This window comes from Zootermopsis nevadensis, unplaced genomic scaffold (genome assembly GCF_977971745.1).
Source record: "Zootermopsis nevadensis isolate Lab colony 2312 unplaced genomic scaffold, Znev_1.0 Znev_ptg000019l, whole genome shotgun sequence".
NCBI classification, from domain to species: Eukaryota; Metazoa; Arthropoda; class Insecta; order Blattodea; family Termopsidae; genus Zootermopsis; species Zootermopsis nevadensis.
In genome coordinates, this window is record NW_028259151.1 from 898,309 (window position 1) to 921,393 (window position 23,085).

Consider the following 23,085-nt stretch of genomic DNA (forward strand, 5'->3'; position numbering starts at 1 on the left):
GGCGACGCCTTATTTCACTTTGTATCGATAGAGTCGATTTGGTATGCTAATCTCAAGATGTTGAATTGAAATTGGACAGTGGACACCGTTTCAGTTAACGCCATTTGAAATTCCTCTGCAGTTTCCTTTTCATTTCGGTTGCTTTGTTCTCGAAGGAAGATGAGATGGTGTAGTTAGACCTGGAGGCGTATTGACTTGTGGAAAAGTGCTGTGCACCAGTCCTCCGTTATTATGTATCGAGTGATATTTTAGGTGTTACATCATTTTCGGTTAAATTTGTATCTAAATTTTGTTGTGACAAAAGGCACCGGTTATTGTAGGAGCTTAAACTTAGTTTAATTAAAATTTCCATTCCCTCCCCCTCAGCTCCTCCCTTCCACTCTCTTTTGTCAAAAGAGAAAATAAAAACTTTTTGTTAGACAATAGTCAGACGAAATGAATGCTTTTACGATACCAACGAAACGAAAATCCATCCATTGTGAATGGCTTCAAGTTATTAGCATAGACACAAAACTTCGGAGGAGGCACGGAAGTTGGCACACTGCAATAAAACAAACTCTTTCCCATCCCTCCTACAGTCAACCCATAGCAGAGGATTGCTGTTTCTATTGCTATGTTTTCCAAGACCCTGACGTATAATGGCCCTTTTATAGTTGAAATAATACGGCATTCCCTTTCTCTACTTTGTCTGGAATTAATTTTCCAGTTTGGAAATAATTTTAAAACTTTTGTGTTTGCCTCTTCTGTTGTTTCAAAGAAATGCCATCATGTAGTTGGGCGGAGTTGTATATGCATGTATATGTATATAACCCAGTTGCTGGCTGCAATTCAATTAAACGATTTCCAGCACCTAATTTCCTTCGGAGACTTGTTTCACTATAGTATTTTGAGCGGAGGTGTGTCAGAAATGTTTCGTCATATTTTCAGTGCGGTTTATAGTAGCTGAATTGCAAAAACTCTGATAGGTCGAATTTTTCAAGTTGACAAACCAGAGACTATTGCTGGGGAGAATAGTTTTGAACTTCATTCGACACTATAGCGACGAATTTTGGAAGTATGTGTCCATCTTACAATATCGTAAACACTGGTGACTGGGACTTCAGGTTTGCTGGGACCGGAGCCAATTTCATAATTCTTTCGACAGTATGGCCGTGAATATGGGGGAGTATGTGTCCATATTACAATATTCCTACACATTAGTGGCTTTGACGTCAAGTTTGGTGTTCCCCCGTGCCCCCCCCCCCCCTTCCTTCATTTTTCCCGACGGAAAATTATCCAATTTAGTACATCACAATTCACTACTCTCCTTTCCCATTTAAACACTTCCAACATATTTGTGGACAGTTGTATACAACGGTACAAATATAAAATCAAAAGCATGTCAACTCCGATGTAATAGTCTGTCCTAATCTCCCTAGTGAAACTATTCAAGGTCATCCTGGTTGCTATATCGCTGCTTGCTACATTTGCTCAAAAATAGTGAACGTGCTAACATCGTCTATGTATGTTAACGAGCAGAAGGTGTGTTCATTCTCGAACATTATTTCGCATTGTTTTATACAGTTTTTGAAACATTTAGCACTCAAGTTTTTACTACAAGAGTTCATTGGTGAGTGCCGCCTCTTCAGACTTCTAAACCAAACCACAAGAAACCTCCGAAATCCACACTACACGACCCTGGATATCCGACACCAATCGCCGCGACGCCAACACAAGTCACTATATTTATCATGTACGAGTCCATAGATGCTACTGGACCGTGTGATGCGACGCCGATTGAGATTTCTAAATAAAGCCTTGAGGTGTCTCGGGTCGCTATAGGATACAGTGCTCACAAACCGACGCCGAGCATCACGAGGTTGATAATTGTAAATAACCTTTCCGCACACTGACCTTCCATAATCTGACTTGAACTGACCCAACCTAACTTACTTAAACTAACCTAACCTTAACCTAACCTAACGAAACATAACAACCTAACATAATATAGCGTCTTTTTCCTAGGAACCTATTATTAAATCATCGTTGCTTCTTGCATTCGATGTTGTCTTAAAATCGAGGATGTACGGTAATTGCTGTAGGTGATACTTTAAACATAGATGTCCTTGCATTTAGGGACAATTTTTCCTGGGATATTTAACGATACCTGTCTAAAGATCATGCTTACGATGAGCTTTCCGACACGTAAGACTGATAAAAAATGTAAGCATTTGTCCAATTGCCCCACAATTACACTGCGGATACTCTGCCTTTCTAAAATATACGCCAAACAGTGAACATTATCGTCCATGATATTAATATAACGAACGAATCAGCTATTGCTACAAATATTAAGTAACCAATTTAAATGATGTAACGAGTTAGTTTGCCCCAAGGTGAATATACATGCTATGAAAATATGATGAGCATTTGATTTTAAATAGATTTCTAAATAAACACCAGAGATGGGAACAAACACGTAAAATTGAAAGCTAGTTTGTAATAGCATTGAAGATGTGAGAAACTGCTTGGACTTGAAGCATGTGAGTCTATTGTTGTTAATTGAGATAACAGATGTATTAAAGGTTATTGAAGGTAATTAGTACATCGGTTTGGGCTTAATTGAATACTTATCTGTAGTTTAGGTAAAGATAGTATTTGAATGATTTATTTGTTGATTTAATGGCACATAGCGAAATGTCCCTTGAAATTAAAGGTACATTTTTAATTACGTGAATTTACCCAATTTTGTTTTTTTTATGTCTCAAAGAGTGTATAAGAAGAGTTTCTTGTGAGAACATTTTGAACACGCTGTTCTCAGTATTAAGAACTGAACAGATTTGCCTATCTTATGTGTAAGCAGCGGATAAGAATAACCTACAAGAACATTTCTTGTAATTGAGCTAAGTATAGAAGTAGCATAGTTTTAACCGACTATTCAATGTATAAAGTGACATTTGATTTCAACCACGTATTGTCATACTTTTTATCCGCTATGCCTTTGCTGCTCATTTGTAGTTAAACAGAAGAGCGAGCCTTAGTTTCGAATTAAATCGAATTTCTGACGGAATGAATTTTGCAGAATGGAATTGCCTACGAGTTTATCACTGTTCTATGATATTATACATGCAAGGACGTGTCATTTTCCGTCAAAGATTGCTGTTGTTTTCTTACTTTTTAAAGTAGCGGGAAAATTCTGAGTAAGGTATGATTGAATGGGTGTGGATATAGATCTGCAGGTATAAAAATCAATTAATATTCACTAATTATCAACGACCGCCACGGTGGTCTAGCGGTCACAACACTAGCCTTGTAAGCCTGGGGTCCCGGGTTCAATTCCCGGTGGTGCTCAAATTTATAACTTGTGTTGGGCAAGGCCGTGGTCTAGGCATCACGGAGTTTTCCTCCGGGGGCTTCCCCGGCTTCTCCGTGGCATCCCAACAATTACTCCACTCACACACAGAAGAAGGCAATGGCAAACCACTTCTGATCATCTCTGCCAAGAACGTATATGAACAGGTCCCAGTCCGAGAAAAGGATGGAAGATCCTGTTCATATGGACCTGTCGTCAGACAGAACACTACAAATAAATAATCAACGTTTAGGGGATTAATGTCGATTGGTCGGCACTTTGACGTTCTCGTAATTCAAATAGTTGTTACACTAGTCCTAATCTATGCAAGAAATTTAAATTCCTCTCATGCCCTTGGTTATTGTCATTCATTTTTTCATGTCGTTGGATGCAATCCTGCTATTCCATGGATCTGCGCTAGAATGTACGTGTTACTTTACTGATTGGTAGTACTTCATAAGCTTTGTGTTATATTGTGCAGAATTATATCAATTTGAAACCAGTGCTTGGTGACTCGGAACGTGAGAATCGTTTAACAGCGTGGAAACTATATTCCACAGTCTGAATTATATCATTTGTTTTGTTAGGTTACTTGTCGTTTTTGTCATATCCGAAATATCGCTAGTCACGTATTTGATTCACCGGTTATTATAATTCTTCCACCATTATATAGACAATATGTTTATTTTAATATCAAAATTCAATTTCACAAGTTTAGCATTTCTTCTCTTTTATGAAACAGTTTTATTTTCTTCTACTTTTCTTGGCGGAGGCAGTTTTTTATTTTTCTTCTCTTTCAGAAAATGAGAAACAGAATATTGAAATAGCTAAAAGTAAACTTTCTCTGGCAATGACTTGCGCACTCAGAGCAGCAGAAAATAACAAAAAGAAATAATAATAAGAAAAAAGCTTCGTCCCTCAACCCCCGCTCCTCTACCGAAATGGCGGAAAGAAAAACAAGGGGAAGGTAATATGGTGAATATGTGATGGGAGTTTGGAGAGTGAGTGGGTGAAAAAAGAGAAACAGTACGAGTGAGAAAGGAAGTGGATCGATACGTCATTTGGGCTGTTACCATGGCAGCATATAACCTCTCCCCCCTCCCCCACCCTCTTTTTTTTCTATACACGATGTTGCTAAAAACGCGAATGAATATTTTCTCTTCAAGTTTGTCTCTCTGTCTCACTCATGGGATGCTGTTGCTCTACCAATATAGTGGGTACTATGAGGTTCTCTTCTACCTATTTTATTTCCTTATCATGGCGGTGCTAGGCGATTCTGTCCGTTACTGGATGTTAACTTACAACGTTAGTCGTTTGTGTCATCTCAGTGTCTTGTAATATGGCTGTGTATCAGCATCCGTCTATTCATCCATCATCATTTTGTCGACTTCCCCTCTGGACTTAACTGTACAGTTGCACATTAAGCTCCCAGAAATGTGCAAGGGGTTGGAATCAGATGGAATCGCCGAATTTCTAGCAATTCAACCGGTGGAAGTTTTTTTATGTAAATTATTCGATTTGTAAAGAACTGCACTAATTTATATTAGCTGTAACATATTGCTTTCTTCTTACAGCCAAAAATTATTTTATTTGTGAAGCCATACAATTTCACTTTATTTGTCTGTTAATACTACGCTAATTGATATTGTTTACTAAAAACTATATAGAATGAATTAAAACATTTAAGAATGAATCGTTCAAACCTTTATAGATCTATAGGCTAGATCTCTTGCCCATTGACACAAACACTTAAGTCTTCATCCGGGCATCTTTCAGAGCCGTAAAGTGGCTACCCGAATGGACGGTCGTCTTTCAGCCGTCAAAGTATATTAACGAGTTAAATATTCTTGTGTCGAGATGTGTAACGCTGTACGCAGTGTGGATACATTTAGGAAACAAATTAATTCCTACACAGACATCTCTTAAATGCATAGCCTATGTAGTAGGTCTATGTTTTTCTGTTTTGTTTTTTGTGCTAGAAATAAAATAAAATTTTCTTAGATTAATTTCTTCTTCATTATCATCTATTTGTCTTATGAATTCGCCAACTAAATGTCTGTATCACCCTCGCTTTTTCTTTTCCAGTATTTGTTTGTGTTCTGATTTTATCCATCTTATGTATGAGATTTGAAGTGGAAATACGAACGCTGGGTCTTTTGGTTTATTGCACCTGGTAATCTTTTTCGCAATTACTAGTTCTACTTAGAATATGGAGTAGATGTGTTCTTTCGACACTTTGGAAACCATCTACAAGACTACGCTGCGTCATAATTCTGAATAAATCGTTCCTCTTCATTCTGTAACTCCATAATTCAGTGCTAACTTCGGCTGCCTGTCTTTACCCGGTCCTTCCCGACTTCTTTCGTGTAGTAATTTTAGCTATGTTACAGACCTCTCGTTTCTTATGTATTTCAGTTATTTGATTATAATTTTGTGTGAGGTTCTTGAAGTTCATATTTCTGAATTTTTCTCTTATTTTATCTGCCATCCCATACCCATGTTTGTCATGATTATAGGATAAAATATTTGGTTCTCTTAACGCCATATGTTTATGTTCTAATTGTATCAGCATTTCGTATATTTAAATATTCATAGTTAATAATATGTGTATTAAAATAGACTTCTTAAGAAGCAAATGTTTATAAATATATGAAAAAAATTGCAGTTTTTGTATTCGTGAACCCGGAAGTCTGTAGCCCTACTCGAGGCATGATGTCTTACAGAATTTGGTTAGTTTTATTAGGCAAATTCTGGAATTATTTCGTAATTCCCCCAAAACAATGTAGACGTTCCTTCCCTAATTATTGTATTTTACCATTTGTTGAAGGACGTTGTCAGTGGCTCAGACTATATAGCGTTGAATGATAGGATGATTCATGTATGATGATTCGGAAAGGATATGGAAGGAAGCGGTCGTGGCTTAATTTTAGATATTACGGTATCTTTGGAGGGACTAAGAAAAACTACGAAAATCTTCAATTTGCATAACCGGTCTCGGGGACCTCCTGAATACGAAGCAGGAGAGTCTCTTCTTGTAAGAAATGGACAGTACGCTCCTTGCTACAGTTAAAACTATTTTGTCCCAGTGCAGATGTTATGGAAGTATCACAAGTGTTTCTTGAATGAAACGGTGTAGGCTGTAAGAAAGATATTAAATTTGTTTCTGCGATCTTCCGTATGAAGTTACGTGTTAAATTCTCTTTCGCCGTGTTGATCTGCTATACATTGCAGCTAATTTTGTTTTGAGTGTTCAAATCGGTGTTGATTGCATGCTACGGAAATAAATGGCTTTTGCTTGTTATTGAGTGAGCGTGCCCCCGTTATGCTCATTAGTACCAAGAGGAAATATTTGTTTGGTTTTCTTATGCGCTATATTTTGGTTCTACACCGAAAACGTGGTGTAAAAAGGTTTAGAAGATAGTTGTTCAGTCACTGAAGTACCGTATTTCCTCCATGTTATACGAGGTGCGATCAGAAAGTTTCAAGACTGTGTCAATAAAGGGCGAACCGGATGTAGTACGAGATTTTGCCGCTAGGGGGTGCGGCCTACATTCATAGTGAATCAGTGTGCCAGCCGGCATCATCGAATTAGCATTTGTTTCTTAGTTACGGGCGTTTTGGTAGTGCATTACACCGACCCTCCTGCGATTTCGGAATGGCGTGTGCATCAAATTTTGCCAAAGACTCGCCAAAACGGCTACGGAAACCTATGAAATGCTAAAGCAAGCATTTGGGGAGTCCGCAATGGGTCATGCACAAACTTTTGTGTTTCATTCACGTTTTAAAAATGGCCGAACCTCTGTCGATGATGACGAGCGTTCTGGACGACCATCTTCGAGCACAACGCCCGAAAATGTTACGAAGATTCGGCAGGCCATTCACGAAGATCGACGTCGTACCATCAACGACTTGTGCGACATTGTTGGAATAGGCTATGGGACCTATCAGCTGATTCTAAAGGAATAACTCCACATGCGACGCATCATGACAACGCGCCAGCGCACACCGCCCTCAAAGTTCGGCAGTTTTTGGCCTGAAACACCATGGCCGTTATCCCGCACCCTCCTTATTCGCCGGATTTAGCTCCGTGTGACTTCTTCGTCTTCCCAAAGATGAAAATTCAGCTAAAGGGATGCTTCCAGGCTTGGCAGCGGCGCTTGGATCGTTGTATTCACTCCCAGGGGAACTACTTCGAGGGTGATGGATGAATTTAATACCTGAGATAAGTATACGGGTTTTTATAGGCGCAGTCTAGAAACTTTCTGATCGCACCTCGTACTATTTCGATTCTTAGTGCCATCAAATGTAAGACGCACCCCGATTTCAAATATTTTAAAATGTGAAAAAGCGCGTCTTAAAAAATATGATATGAGAATTAAGATTGTTTCTTGCTTATCCTGAATATATAGAAACCAGTCATAAAATAAAATTAGCGATATGGTTTATTGTCTGACTGTTGTTCGTAAATCGGACCAGGATACATGATTTCCAGCACCAGAAAGCTGGATTTTATTGAAACTGAACAGAACATCTACGCTGGGGCAAACTCCCTAAGAATCGTATTCTGTGGAAGGGTCTGGGCTGTAAAGCACGATGGATTAAATAACCCTGATTTTGAATAGGCATTGGGGGCCTTTCGAAAAGGGTGTAGTCCCCGAAACTGGTGTATTTTCGTGGATTGCAAAACCCCTCGGTGGCAGTTCAGATAATCCCCAAACCTGAAATGGTAGAGGCCCAGACATGTCCGAAATATTATAGGCAAGCCAAGTAGGCAATAGTATTAGGGGTAAGCCCTGAGGGGGAGAGCACCAAAATAAGGTGGCCTGGATCATGCAAAGGCCTGCAAGGACCAGTGAAGATGCATTTCATCATAGTCGAAGCCCTACAAGGGGAAACAAATGATAGGCAAACGTCTGGTGGGCTAGGCACAGTACAGAAAGGCCGGAGGGCATAGCCCCAGGAACAGGAACCGTAGGGGGTCAGGCCCCAACAAGATGTTAGGGCATGAACTTGTGGTGTCTCCAGGGGCGCGATCCCCAGAAATTACTTTGCCTCTTGGGTGGCGAGGCCTGTCGGGACATTCCCAGTCTTCCTGAGGCCTGGATTGTCTTAACCTGAGACGGTAGAGGTGGTAGAGGCTTGGTGGTGTCGAACCCAGCGAAGGCAAGGCCAGAGAATTGTATTGACGGTAGGAACATCAGTAATAATAAGATTAACAATAACAGGTTTACATTAATGCGCAACAATGACCCACGGTCATGCAGGTTGATTTTCTCTTGGAAAAAAAGGGACGGACATGGTCGGTCCCATAAGGTATTCTTCAGTCACGCTGGAGCCTGGAGAACACCTGATAACTACAGTCGAGCCCATTTTTACATTGGCAGTCATTGCTTGCCGTTAACTGGTGGACACTTACCAAATCAGCATTTGATAACATATATAGCAGACCCTCTGTCATGAATTTGTTAAAACTTTTCCGCAATAAATTCTTGACAGTTTCCGAAACTTAACAACGTTCCCTTGTTCCTCCGAAAGTTGCTCCTGTATGAATTGTTTTACTCCCCTGCAAATTTTCTCAGGGACGTGTTATACAGAGGCCAGCGAATCGGCTGGAATCTTGTTTTTCCATAAACATGTAAACGAACAGGTTGGCTCACAGCAATTCGCCTGGTCGGTTTTTGTGAAGTACCCGACTCGAATCTCGGTTGGGGCACAAGCTGTTCCCATCGCCGTTTTCCGTGGTTTTAATTAGTCGTTCCAGATGAATACCTGGAAAGTACGAGCATGGTGGAATGCTATGACTGCTTCACCCCCCCCCCCCCTTTTCAGGTTCTAGCAAAGGATCATCCATACTTTGTTCGAAGCAAAAAAAAAAAACCTTTTAAGTGACAGGGAGTTGTTAAACAATCTGCGAGCCTTCTATTGATCTAAATATCGGGTCGTCAATATGATACTTAGGTTCGATTCTTAATCGATCGTCCGGCTGTTGTGACTGCGATTTTTTGAGATTCTCCCCAGATGCAAGTCGATAGATTAAGTGAAAGTGGACTAATCGCCTCCGTTCTAATCCTTGTCTAGTCACTATTCATGACCATCTTCCAGTCTCATTTTGTAGTCTCCACGTATAATCTCTGATGTTGGGCCAACGTAATTAAATATGATAAATCAATTTCTGTCATAAGTTGAGGTTTATTGAGATTGATGGTTATACGGAGATTTTCGGAGCAAAGTACTGGTTTGGGTTATTTTTGGTTTCAATGATATGACAGTGCCAATGCGCCTGATTTGCTTTCGGAAAATACGTACCCGGTCCGAACTCGAGTTGACGTACTGACTATGCTAAATGATGTTTTTAAATTTACATATATTTTTTTTCAATCGAAAGCTGGGCCACTGCCTCTTCCCGTTAGCTATAATTTGCCGTTCGTTACCTTTCTCTCATTTTAGTCATCACTAAATAACCACATATTTCAAACTGTTGTTAAATAGCTGATAGAATAGTGATGTAAAGAATTACGATGGGTTGGATGTATAACTTTGGTTGGGAAAAAGTAAATGGATACATAATTGTCTTGAATAACTTTCACATGAAGAATCGAGAAGGTGGTGGGAGAAAGGCTTACCGTTGCGATGGATTGGATTTTGGTGTTGTCGGTTGCAAGTGCCGGACTGTGAGACAGTTGGCTCAGGTTTGTGTCCGGTGGCGAGGTTAGTTGTGTTAAACCACTGTTCACCCTCGGCACACCCTATTTTCTCAGAGACACGACGCACCACAGAATTTTGTCTCGTGGAGAGGGGGAACAAAACTATATATGGCCATAAATATAAATAATATACATATAAATTTTTCCTCATAAGAATGAGGGCATATGAAAACAAAAGTAGCACATGTTGAATTAAACAGTCGATGATGAACCAATGTGTGCATAGTGCGAATTAAATTACGAGAGATAAGCTGTTGCGTTTTTATAACTATAACGTGTGAATATTCAATATATCACGGAAATTTGCGACACGCTTGGAACCTTTGTGCGGAATACTGTGTTAAACCTCCGGCTTCTGCGATCAGTTAGATTTGTTAAATAACCTATGAGCGAATTTATGCCAGGTTTGGGAAAACTCTTACTCAAACGAAGAGACTGAATCCTGTTGTGATTTCCTGTATTTTAGTCTGCATGTCCAAACGATGAGACTGTAACCTGGTTTATGATCGCAGTTCGTTTTGACCCTCTTTGTGATGAACCGCCACAGTTTTCAAGCCTGTCTAAACTAAGAGATTGAATCTTGTTTTGCATATTTCTGTCATCCCCCCTTTTTATGAAGAGCCGCCACTGTTTTCTTGTCTGGCTGTCCAAACTAAGAAATTGAATCCTGTTGTCTGAGTGTAATTTTTAGTAACCCTCATTTTGAATAACCGCCACTGTTTTCAGGTATGCATATCCAGGCAAATAGATTGAATCTTTTGTGCGTGTATTTTATTAGCCCTTTTTTGTAAGTGCCTCCACCGTATTGAAGTCTGCATACCGAGACGAAGAGATTAAAACCTGTTGTGTGAGTATATTTTAGTAGTTTATGTGTCGAGCTCACGTGCTGCGATGCAGTAAGCCACATAAATGATAATGTGCTTATTATAATAGCCTATAGAGTTAAGCCCCTTAATATTCTATCAGTCTCAGCCTCTCTCTTTCCAACTGCACGCAAGCTGTAATATACAGTGTCTATTTCATGTCAGTCCATTTCCCTCACGATATTGCCTAGTCCCCCACCACTGCCACGATGTACTGAGTAATAATCTGTTTGGGTAACTGCGAAAAATGAGGAAAGATATAGCCTATTGATTTTTGTAGAATTGCCATTCCGTGTGTAATGGACGTCCATAAATACTGCTAGGGTGTTGGGTTTTCACAACGAAAAAAGAGACTACAGTTTCTGACGTAATATAGCCTAGTGTATTTGATAATGGTAACTAGGTGACATTTTAGGTTCTCACGGCGGCGAGTGTGGAAATTAGTGCCTTCTGGTGTGTTGCGCCGTGTAGTCTGGTAGAAGTTTTCCAACGTTTTAGTTTGCAATGAGTGATGGAATCGCTTTTCTCCTCTGTAAAGTAAGTCCTTTGGATTTTGTTGAAGTAAATAATAAGAATTACATTCGTTATCCTTCTCTGCACTGTCGAATCTTTATATATTCTTGACTTTCATGTGAGAGAAAACCCAGACCTTGGGGTTTACTTGTAGGGACATAGGCTCGGAAGTTAACGACCATCTACCACAATCAACTCTCATGTAGTTGGCGCATTTAGCAAAGGGCACCGAGATACTGGCCCGCACTTAACTGGTAGCATATGGGTTCATTTTGTAAATTAATTTCTTACCTTACGAGGGGTGACGTAACGATAATGCACTTCCAAGTCTTTTCGAACTCAAATATCCTTCTCATTCGAAACTATATAGATAACGTTAACAATAAACTAAAAATCACCCAGTTATCACCTCGTACTGCAGATAGCATAGATTTGTTATAGTTTTGAAAGCAGGTTTTGACTTACAGATGCATTCGCTTGCAACGTCTAAATATAGAGATAATTAACAAATCACATTTAACGTAGTTGAATTTCAGTTTCTGACTGGAAATTTGTGGCACCCAGTACGCGGTTCTCTTTTCTCGTGGTGTGTAGCAGGTGATGATGGTTGTGCGCCATCTGTTTGACCACTCTTTCGCTGTATCCTGAGTAACAACGGCATCTTCTTGTTCCTTTCGTTTGTCTTCTGTACGAGACGTGAGCGGCCGACCGCGACAGACTGCCTGCAAGTTGAACACCACACAGTGGCGGGTCTGATTTTTTGTGTCCTTTAACTGTTCTCATAGCTGTAACACCCATTATATTAAGTCCTATTTCGTATTCCTAGTTTCGATCCTTGTGAAGACTGTGTTTTGCATACTAACCCACATTAACACGCAGCGGACCTGTTTTTCTTCGCCCGGTTGTAGGCTATATCTTGTCTTGTTTGTGCATAAAAGTGTTTGTTGAAGATGGCTAGGACAATCGCCGTGATCATGGCGGCAGAAAGCACTTCTGAAACGTCGGTGAGCTTCTATCAGATTACACGGCCTAACAGCTTAGAAGACAACCATTTCAATTCTCGCCGTCATGAGAAACTTAAATATAACTTTTTCTGTCACTCTGATGTATTTCGTGGGTTATAACATGATAATAAGCGACGTTTCGTGAACTTCATTAATAGAAAAGCATATAATTAAGAAGTAGTTGAAGCGATGAGTTCGAAGAACGTGAAAAGAAGCGGTGGTGTGTTTAAAATACGTCGAGTTTTTTCCTGGATTGGCTGAAGATGGTCACAAGAAACCATAGGTGGTCTCGCGGCGCATACTTGAATCTCGTGCTTTGCTATGCGGAGCAGGAACGCAAACCGCGAAATATCGACGCTCGGCTGGTTTCTTCAGTGATGAATGGTGTGGAAGAAGAAGTAAACTTTTATTTGAACAGTTTCCTGTGAAAAGTTTTTAATTTTGTCTTAAGCATATATTTGATGATAATGAACCATGTGCTTTGGCAGTAATATACAGTGTGTCCGTAAAATAATGGTGGGATAACAAACAGTCATAATTTTGGAACAAAGCACGATAGAGACATGAAATAAACGTCAAAATAAAGAGAAACTCTCTGGTTCTTCATTAAACACACGACGGCATTCACACATAACAAGTGTAACTGACTCAGACTTAGGAAGCCACAAAACACATTGAACCTTCCTCTGCACCGTAATCCTGGCGACTAACAAGCTTCACGCGACTATTGACCTTGTAACACAGCGCGCATGCGCTTGCGCTTGAACCTGTTTACGTATCGAAAAATTGGAGAATTTCTCTTTATTTTGACGTTTATTTCATGTCTCTATCGTGCTTTGTTCCAAAACTATGACTGTTTGTTACCCCACCATTATTTTACGGACACTGTATAATAAAATTGTATAGAGGCTTCACATGACGACGACCGAAGTGCGATTAAATTCTTCACCACAACATCCAGACCGGCTCTGAGGCCCACTTAGCTTCCTGTCCAGTGGATACCGGGTTTTTTCTCACCTACCTTGAGTCATCCAAGTCCACACACTCATGCTGTTTTTTAGACCGATTTAGTGGACGTTGTGGCCGTGTGGTCAGTACAACGTCGTATTCGAGTGGTCCTGGGTTTATCTCGACCCAGAAATCGGCAAATATTCGGACAGTACCTGAAATGAAACTACGATCCCTTCCTTCTATGCCCATTTCTTCTCTTAATCATCGTATCATCCGACGCTATATTTTCTGAACTACTAACATCGTCATTAAATAAAATACAAATCAATAAATTTAGGATCCTGTCCAATACTACCCGTCCCATCTACACCCAAGATATCATGTATCTACAAGAAGATGGATGTCTTCTGGGTTGTGATACCGTCTAGCCTCATAGAAGTTGACAAGCGTTTCTGAGGTACTTGCTGTCTTCATCATCATGGCGATCGCGCTGTATGAAGATGTTTGTCTTCTGGGTTGTTACGTTGTCAGAAGATTACCCTCGTTTTAGAGGTAGTTGCTACCTTCATTATGAGAGTAAAATTCTACCAGACTGCACGTCGTAACAACCCCGAAAACAGCCATCTTTATGCTCGCCGTCATGAGAACCTCGAATCCTACATTTATCTAGAAGTTTTAAGAAACAAAATTTTGTACATATGTTTAATCGGTCCCATGCGTACTACGTGGCTCGCCCATATCATCATCCTTGATTTTTTTACGCTTATGAAACGTGGTGACGAGAAATTTGTTGTAATGCAGGCTCTCAGGCTCGGTGATCCAATTAGAGCACAGACCAGAACATAACTAATTGTATTCAATTGAATGATGTATCTTGTGTACTGGTGATTCGGTGAGGGGGCATACTCTGATGATGGAGGTGGTAAGCTCCTCTCAAACATCATTCCAGTCACGACTATGCGTTTTAAAGCCTACTCATATCTACCCTGACATTTCCGCGTCTAACCATCTTGATGATGTTTCTCTGAAACGTCAGTCAGTATCTACCAGACTACACGGTTCAGCATCCCAGAAGATTGCCATCTTCATACTTGTCGCAGTGAGAACCTCAAATCTTACTTATTAGATCAGTCTGGCTCATTGTTGTAATGTTCTGCAGTTTTCTCTCCACCAAGATAGTTCGGCGTGTCTTATTCATATGGTCTCTTTGTACATTGAACAAATGAGGCGTGTGTCGTAACATCACGGAAATCGAATAGGTGAATACTTGTTCTTGTGAAGAGATACAAAGAGAATTGGGAATGGGTATGAGGGTAAAGTGAAGCTTTGATTGTCTGTGAGCAAACCGAAGGTGAAGGTTTAGTACGGAGGTAGACCTACATAGTTAGCCCCTTGTAACGCACTTTCACGTTATTAGTATCGTAACGATCTTGTATTATACCACAAACAACGTTAATTAACAAGTAAAGCCAGTTGGCAATTATACCTTTACGGTTCTCCGAATCCATAAGCTCGCGATGTGACTTAATGTATGTACTTGATGAACTGCTTTATACCTTCATAATAAGCAGTTTTAGAAGCGTCGTATATTTTAATTGAAATAAAATGTTATATTGTAATTCGTAGTTACACTGGCACAAATCTCAAACTTCAGATGTTAGTGTTGATCTATTGACACTATTTCAGCAAGGTTAATTAATGACGCTCTCGAGTGGTCTGACAGTGGCTGATTCATTGCACCGCAGTTATTTGGACATTGTTTATTTCCTCAAATAAATCATGTGTGCTTTGCATGAACTATATAGTATTGGGGTGGGGGGTTGTGCTGTCAGTTTCTCATTTTGCCCATCAGCACGTATCTCTAAACTACTCATTGGGTATCGGTGAATTTGGTACAAGGGACTGCACAATACATTGTCGCATTTACCTAATCGACATGAGCGTCATTTTTATACATTACCTGCTTTTTAAGGAAAGCGACCTTCAAATCCTGAACTGGAGTTAGTACCAGTACTAAGTTTTGGGGCTGCTCTTAGAATGACATTCCAGACTTGATACGTTATTCCAACTAAAACCTCAGCTCAATAGTTAAGCTGCTAGTTGTACTGTGAGCTTGTATAGGCCATTAAGTTGTCATTATTTTACATTTCAGATTCTCTTCACCAGTAAGTAGTTCTGCGAAACGTTAATATTTTACTTATTACGAAAATGTTACGTTTCTTCTTATTTTGTTGAAACATTTTGCATATGGAGAAAATAATGTAACTTTTCCTGGATTTAAATAAAGATTTATTATATAACATCTGTTTAAGAAATACTATTTTTCATATTTATAATTTTTTAAATTATAAAATAATTACAGTTGTTGAATAAAGAACTACACCTCTGTGTTAGTAAAATTATGAAAAGTGAAGACAGTCGACTCCGACAGCGCTTACGGCGTCGTTGCAACTAGTAGCTTATTTGATTCACTGGCCTGAATCAAGTTCCGTTCTTTTATTCTCATTTTCCTTTATAAAGCATCGGAGAGGATTTGAATGCATTGTAATTAATTCGATTTTATACCGTTTATCCTTTTTTCAGTTATATGAAATTCGTGACACATTTATTGTTTATGCAGACAGCAACCATACTTCGGTTATACAATGACGTTTTATCTGCACCGATTGTATAGTATCAGATATGATGGAAAAAGATGATTTTGAATGCTGAAAAATAAAACATTTCAGTGGAAGCAATCGTGCCATGTTTGAAGACAGGCCTAAATTACTGGAATTCGCCCGGGGTGTCTCGGTAAAACTCAGTCAGGATATATGGTAGTCGTGCTCAGCGATCGTGTCGAGAGTAGATCGTAGTTTATGTGTACGCGCAGTCTTTTGCAAGTTGAAGTAATACCACAATTTTAACAATCGTTGAATGATATTCTTTTGTTGTGTAAAAGTGCTTCGTTATTCTCAATATTTATATACCTCCTACGCACCGACATTTTGGCCTGGACCTCTTGGAGTCTTTCCAAGGACGTTGTTTTTCGTCAAATGATAAATAAATGTATTGGTGACTTCCAAATTCGATAAAGATTACTCGCATTTCAGTTTCTTTATAGCCCTGAAGACTTTGGCAGTATATTCCTTCGAATCGTTAGTGTAACGTACAAGTCACAGAACCGCAACACATACTGTCGGATTAAGAATGCAGTACTATTTTGATCACTACTCATAGCAATGAAACTTATTTAATGAAATTCTTCCGTGCGTCGAATGTTGACACACATTGCAATTGCCATCATCAAATGCATATGGCCAGATTCACTCTGAAGACAACTGCAGTATTTGCTGAAACGTTGCTCTAGTGTCAACATTTGACGCCGTCTAACCTCTGAAGCCGAAGTTACATATTGCACTCCATCCAAAAAGTTACAGTGAAACCACGGTTCCGGAGAATTTGACGTAAATACGTCTATACGGTAAGGAGTTTATATAGTGGCTTTATTCTAAATATTTTCTTTGTACTCGCTTTACAATTGATTAAAGTAAAACAGTACTGCCTACCTTGAATTAGTTACGCTTAAGATGGGTCAATGGTAGCTGAAATATGTTATAAAATTTGTACATTTTAGAGTATCAACATATCGTGCAAACACCTTATCTATACAAGATTTTGATCTAGTAGTACTACATTGAGGAATTGACATCAACATTAAGCCAAACGCTTCCTCTATAAATGTGACAAAACTTTGATTTTCCTCCTTCTTTAAATCAATGTTAAAAGCTCCTGTCAGTATTATCGGCATTGTATTAGGATCTTCTGTGGCCATAACTGAAAACATCTTTGTATAATTTCTCAAGTGACTCAAAATAAGTCTCTTACAATCATCAATAGGTGTGTGGTTACAAATATACAGAGTTACAATTAAAACTTTTTCACCATTGACCATACACTCTGCCGCACAGATATCACCTCTCTTTTCAGCTGCAGCTATTCTGTAATCTGCTCCATCCTCCTTAGGTAACTTCATCAACAGATGTGGGGTAGCCATCGTAGTCGCTCCATGTTTCTCGTACATAGCCACTCCGCCTGCTTTTTGTTCGTCACGCATAAATTGCGTGATGCATTTATAACCTTCCAAATTTACAGTTTCATTGTTGTGCATCCACGTTCCGGTGAACGCCAGGATATCGGTATCAGTTATCACTGTATCCGTTGCTATGTCTTGCACATGAGTTTTCAAACTCTGTACGTTTAGAGTAGTCATTTTTAGATCACGAATACCAGCACTCCTTATGAATGCTCTCACCGAAGCAGTCAACGTGGGCAATGTATGTGTTTCTAACCGCCTCAGCTCAGTGCGCGTCCTCTACCTTTGGGTTGTTTTTTCCCTTGGCATGATAAAACACATATTCTGCGTTATGGAGTCTTTTAGTTTCAATGTCATCCATCTTGTACATAGTATGACGCAACAAACTAACGCAACAACAGATTACTTAGTAATTCTTATATAAGATAAGTACTTGTGATATTGTAAAACGTTTTTATCAGCACAAAATTATCTACTCTACGACGCACTTCTTCTAGAAGCGATTCACAGCTCAGCTCTTTCCGCAATAACGAAAGCGGATGTTGACGGCAGTAATGTAACGCAAACAATGCCGAGTAAACAGATGACGTTTCCTAGGTAACATAACAATGCATGCAAGCTGACCATTGTTGTCAGTCCATATTTACAAATTGTTGATATTTTCTAGGTAACCATCTTACACATTTTCCTGTCACTTTTTCGTTACACTTTTTCCTGTCACTTTTTCGTAACACTTTTTTGCGAAGTGGCCCTTCCATATAGACGTATTTACGTCAAAAATCTTAAGGAGAAGTTTATTCTATTAACCCAAAGTTTCTGTTCCGTTAATAACTTAACTTAGTCCACCATTGGACACTTTCCTGAACTAGTTCCATTATTATCTCCCATCCACACAACTCATTTGTACGCCACGGAGTACTGTGATTACCAGGAATTTTCATTCACGAATTAGTCTCCTGATTTCTGTAGTTGTACGTATGTTTCGTTTCAGAATCATTTGTGTGTTCTGTCGAATGAGGATCTCTGTTATACACGGTCAAACACACAACTATAAAATGCAATGTTGTAGCCGCTACAATTTAGGTGACGAGAAGTTTGTTTCAGAATACCATTACATTAGAACTGAAAGCAATTCAAGAACTATCTGGATTGCACATAAGCGTTGTCTTTCTGTACAAAACATTTGAAGCCGTAAAACAAAGTTAAACGGTCTCATTAAAACTTTTGCTGTTAGAACCTTACGTTGGCTTTAATGTGTACATTAGTTTGAAACCGCAGTTACATTTATTGTGTGAGAACGAAGCATAAGGAATTTAAAAGTACATTTACTTTGCGCTTGATAAGAATTCTAGTTTCGTGTAGTGTTGCAAGTAAAGATAATTTCTTTCTTCTCTGCTGATTGCACCAAGTAGACTTCAGATACCTTTAAGACATTTAATATAAGAATTATTTATTACTAAAATATTCATCGGTATAGTACGAGACTACATTATTGCAGCCATTACATTAGTGTGGATATTACGCTGAAGTCGGCTTCTGTGAAAGGTATTAATCTACTTTTCTCATTTTATAAGGTAAGATAACATCACGGAATCATATCCATGACAAAATCGACAAACGTGCTTGTAATTCAGTATGATGATCATGCCATAAAATGTCACATCGGCTTCGTACCTAACTTTTAATTTCCTGTCATAATCTGTACCAAAATACCCATGCCATACTTTAGGCAGCTCATCGCGGAAACCTGGGTGTAATTCCAGGTGACTTCAAGTCAGATTTGTTGTGCACAAACTAGTATTGAAGAAGTAATTTTAGAGTTCTTCGGTTTTGCCTTGCTAATCATCATAACGTCATTAATGCATATTCATATATCAACGCCACACGAGGAATACGATTGCCCTGACCAAGCAGAACATATACACTCAATCCTGTGTTGGTGATTTCACCTGAACCGGCGTTTGGTTGGTCTCGATAAAGGAAGCGTTTCAAACAATACCAATGTGGAGATCGTGCGTATTTCTTATGTAGGAGAGACTTTAGAATTACGTAATGTTATTGGGCGTCTTGAAAAAAATATTTAATTTATACCAAGGTACATTAAAGTTTATAACGTGAAACATAACAGCTGCCTGATGTTTTCATTTACTAAATCATTAGCGATTAGCATGATTAATTCAGAATTTGGATGGAATTTAATCACATTTACCAATTCTGTATGTTCTTCATTCTGTGTTTCGTAGAATAATTATTCTCACCTGTGCTGCTAAGAACCTTGTTTTTTATCTATGTAGTTGATTTAAATTTTTGTTAAGGCTTAACAGCATGCCCGTGCAGGATAATAACCTTTCTTAATTTTTATTCCTTTGTCCATTATTGAGCTGATTCAATGGCAGCATCTGGGTCTGTGGGAAACTGCATTGTTCAATATAATAAATTCATCTCGAGCTACCAACCGTGTAATACAGAAAACACCAACGTGTTGAGAACCATATTCGTCCTCGTCTTCAGGGTACTGCATTTGTTGAAACTTATATTCTTCATCACGGAGTGATTTAATTGAATTCTGTTGTTTCGACAAAAATATAAAATAATGTACAGAAATATCGGATACTGCACTAACAATGCCATGCAAATCAAGCTCCACTGACCTCAGCATCTGCTAGTTAGAGGGCGTGCGATATGACGTGAAATATTCCTTTGAATAATGCAAGCTTCAAAAGCAGTGTTATATTTTAATTATACCAGAAAAACTATTCTTATGTATGTAGTATCTAATAGACTCTTCTCCAGTTATTTTGGTTTCAGAAGAGTTTGATGAGCAAAACAAAAATTGAAATAACTCTTTTAGACGAACGTGAGATAGTTCTACAGTAGGCTCAGTCTCGGCAGCTTCTTAACAGATTCACACTCCAATAAAAATTATAATAATGTGCTTCATGACGGACAAACTGTATTGCTCTTCTGTATCAGAATGGGTGTAAGAGGAAGGTGCAGCGAAATAACGCTGAAACAAATCGTCTAATGGCTGCAATAACTTCAATTTTAATCAAATTAAGTGATACGGTAATAAATACACTTGTTTGAACAAACCACATTAGGATGCCTACCTACAAGTTAACCTAATGCAACATAAGAAGAACTTCGCCACTGATCTCTTTCTATACGCACTTCATTACCTCATATCAATATCAGATTTATTATGAACGTTAAGCCTTAATTTGTACATTCTACTAAATTATAATGCCAACATACAAATTAATCTGGCACACAGTGGCCATTCCTTCACCAGTGATATCCGTTTTATGCATTTACAAGTAGAATATATCTGTTGAATTTTTATCAAAGTTGGCATAGACGCTGTGCCATAGAACGCTTCTACAAACCCATAATCTCTTAAGTCTGCACACTCGGTAATACCAACGCAAAGGTTGGTCGAATTTGGGAGGTGGGCCATTGCTCGTAGACGTGGGGAAATTTTAGATGGGGGTATAGGCATAAACTTACATAAACGGTGTTATGATGTGGAGAGTTTTTGTGTATTCAATATGTGGAACGTTTTAAGGCCACGTTAGACTGCTTTGAATTTTGATATTGCGTAATCCGAACAAGACACACCGGTTATATACAGGGTGAGTCAGAAGTATGTTTACAAACTTCGTGTGCGTGTTCCAGGATCAAAAATAAGAAAAAATGTTCGTATGAATATGAGGTCGCAAATTTTTCATTTTCGAAATAATAGCCAAAAATAATTTTCAATGTAGGCCTTTATTGAAAAAGTATAAGGACAGGGAAGTTTCTTTATAACAGATGCTCAAAGGTTGGTGCTCCATTCTCCACACATGCACGATCACGACGTGTGCAAGACTGACGGATTCGTTCGTACACACCAGGGTTTCCTCGAATCATCTGGCATGCATTCTGCACACGTTCTCATAGGTCGTCATCATTGTTTATGGGTGTTGCATAAACGATGGACTTCAAGGGACCCCACAGATAAAAGTCCAATGCAGTCAGGTCCGGTGACCTCGGTGGCCATGCTACTGGATCACCACGCCCTATCCATCGCTAAGGGTACTGTTCATTGAGATGATATCTGACGCGAAGGGAGAAGTGTGCTGGGGCTCTGTCGTGCATAAATCACATTTGTCTTCTAGTATTCAGTGGTACATCTTCAAGGACACGTGGCAAGTGTCTTCTTAAGAATCGCCGATATGAAGGTCCTCTTAGACGCGATGGAAGCATGTGTGGACGAAGTATGTCGCCAACAATTCCTGTCCAAACGTTAATTGAAAATCTTTGCTGGAAGCTGGATTCACTTTGATATAAAGTCAATTCATTTAAACTTATTTTTGGCTATTATTTCGAAAATGAAATATTTGCGACCCCTTCTTCATAGGAAGATTTTTTTCTTATTTTTGATCCTAGAACATACACACGAAGTTTGTAAACATACTTCTGACTCACTCTGTATAATATTGTATAAATCTTATTGGAATTTCTATCCATTTTAATAAATGTTAAACAAAACACTGTGTCAAAACGCGACAACAAAAAGACTGGCGGATCTCAGTGACTATTTGACAATAAGTCTGCTAAATCAACAATATTTCCAGGTGCTTCACAAAAGCACGGGTTCGCTTATTTAACTCTTACATGTCATATATCTGTCTGAATTTGAAATGGTCTATGTTTTCTTTCGACATAGTTAATATAAGCACATTGAAATGTAATGCTTGTCTTAATCAGCATAATTATTGATAAATGAGTTATGTAAATTAAAAATAGTCATTTAGTTATAAAATCTATCACGATAGCTTTAAGTTAGTATGCCGCAAATTCACATGGAATTGAGGGGATGAGGTGTGAACCCAAAATAGCTACGCTTAAGAACGCGTGCCACGCACACTGACACGAGTCGCAATAGGATCAATATCTTTGACACGTTACATTAATATTACTTAAGTTGTTGGTTTGTCTTCATATGCCTCGTTGGAAGAAACAATAAAATCTACTTTACCTGGTCAAGACTAGCCCAGTGTGTACTTTTCGTTTTATGAGCGATACTGGACCAAATATATCACGAGAAGAACGTCAGTGTATTGTAATTTTCTAAGTAAAGGAAATGAAGCCTTCGAAATACGTTGTTCAAACTTTTTCGCGTCCGTGATTCATGTTACATGAAGTAATCTCATATTATTCAGGTTTACTAGTAATGCTAGGTCTGATTTTAATAAACTGTCACTCATCGTGTTACCCTATCATTGTCACTTTTTGTACTTGCCATGTTGCCTAAATTTATTAAACGGTTGTCAGCAAACATTACGGTCGACTGGTTACCATTCCGGCTTTATGTTTTGGAGGTCCTATTTTGACTTGTCCACAGCCGTGTATCATGATAAGGTTTTTCATTGTTGTCCTCGGTTCCTCTGTGGTATGCTTGGATCATGCCTTAAAATGAACCATAAACGTTTCATTTCATATTTTCTCAATTAATCACAGAAATTTGGAGGTTTTGCACCAAAATTTAACGTTGTCGGAAACTTTACAGCTACTAGTGTACGTTATGGCAAGAAAGAAGTTGCTGAATGTGTAAGTATGTAATTATAATTGTATAATTATTAATTAACGGTTTCTGCTGTTC

At 38.8% G+C, this 23,085-nt stretch overlaps 1 long non-coding RNA gene across 6 annotated transcripts in view; it reads left to right on the plus strand.

Moving 5' to 3' along the window:
* LOC110827502 (uncharacterized) overlaps window positions 1-23,085 on the plus strand; it is a 471,708-nt gene that overhangs the window by 90,820 nt on the left and 357,803 nt on the right. The gene's annotated exons all lie outside the window — the stretch shown is intronic.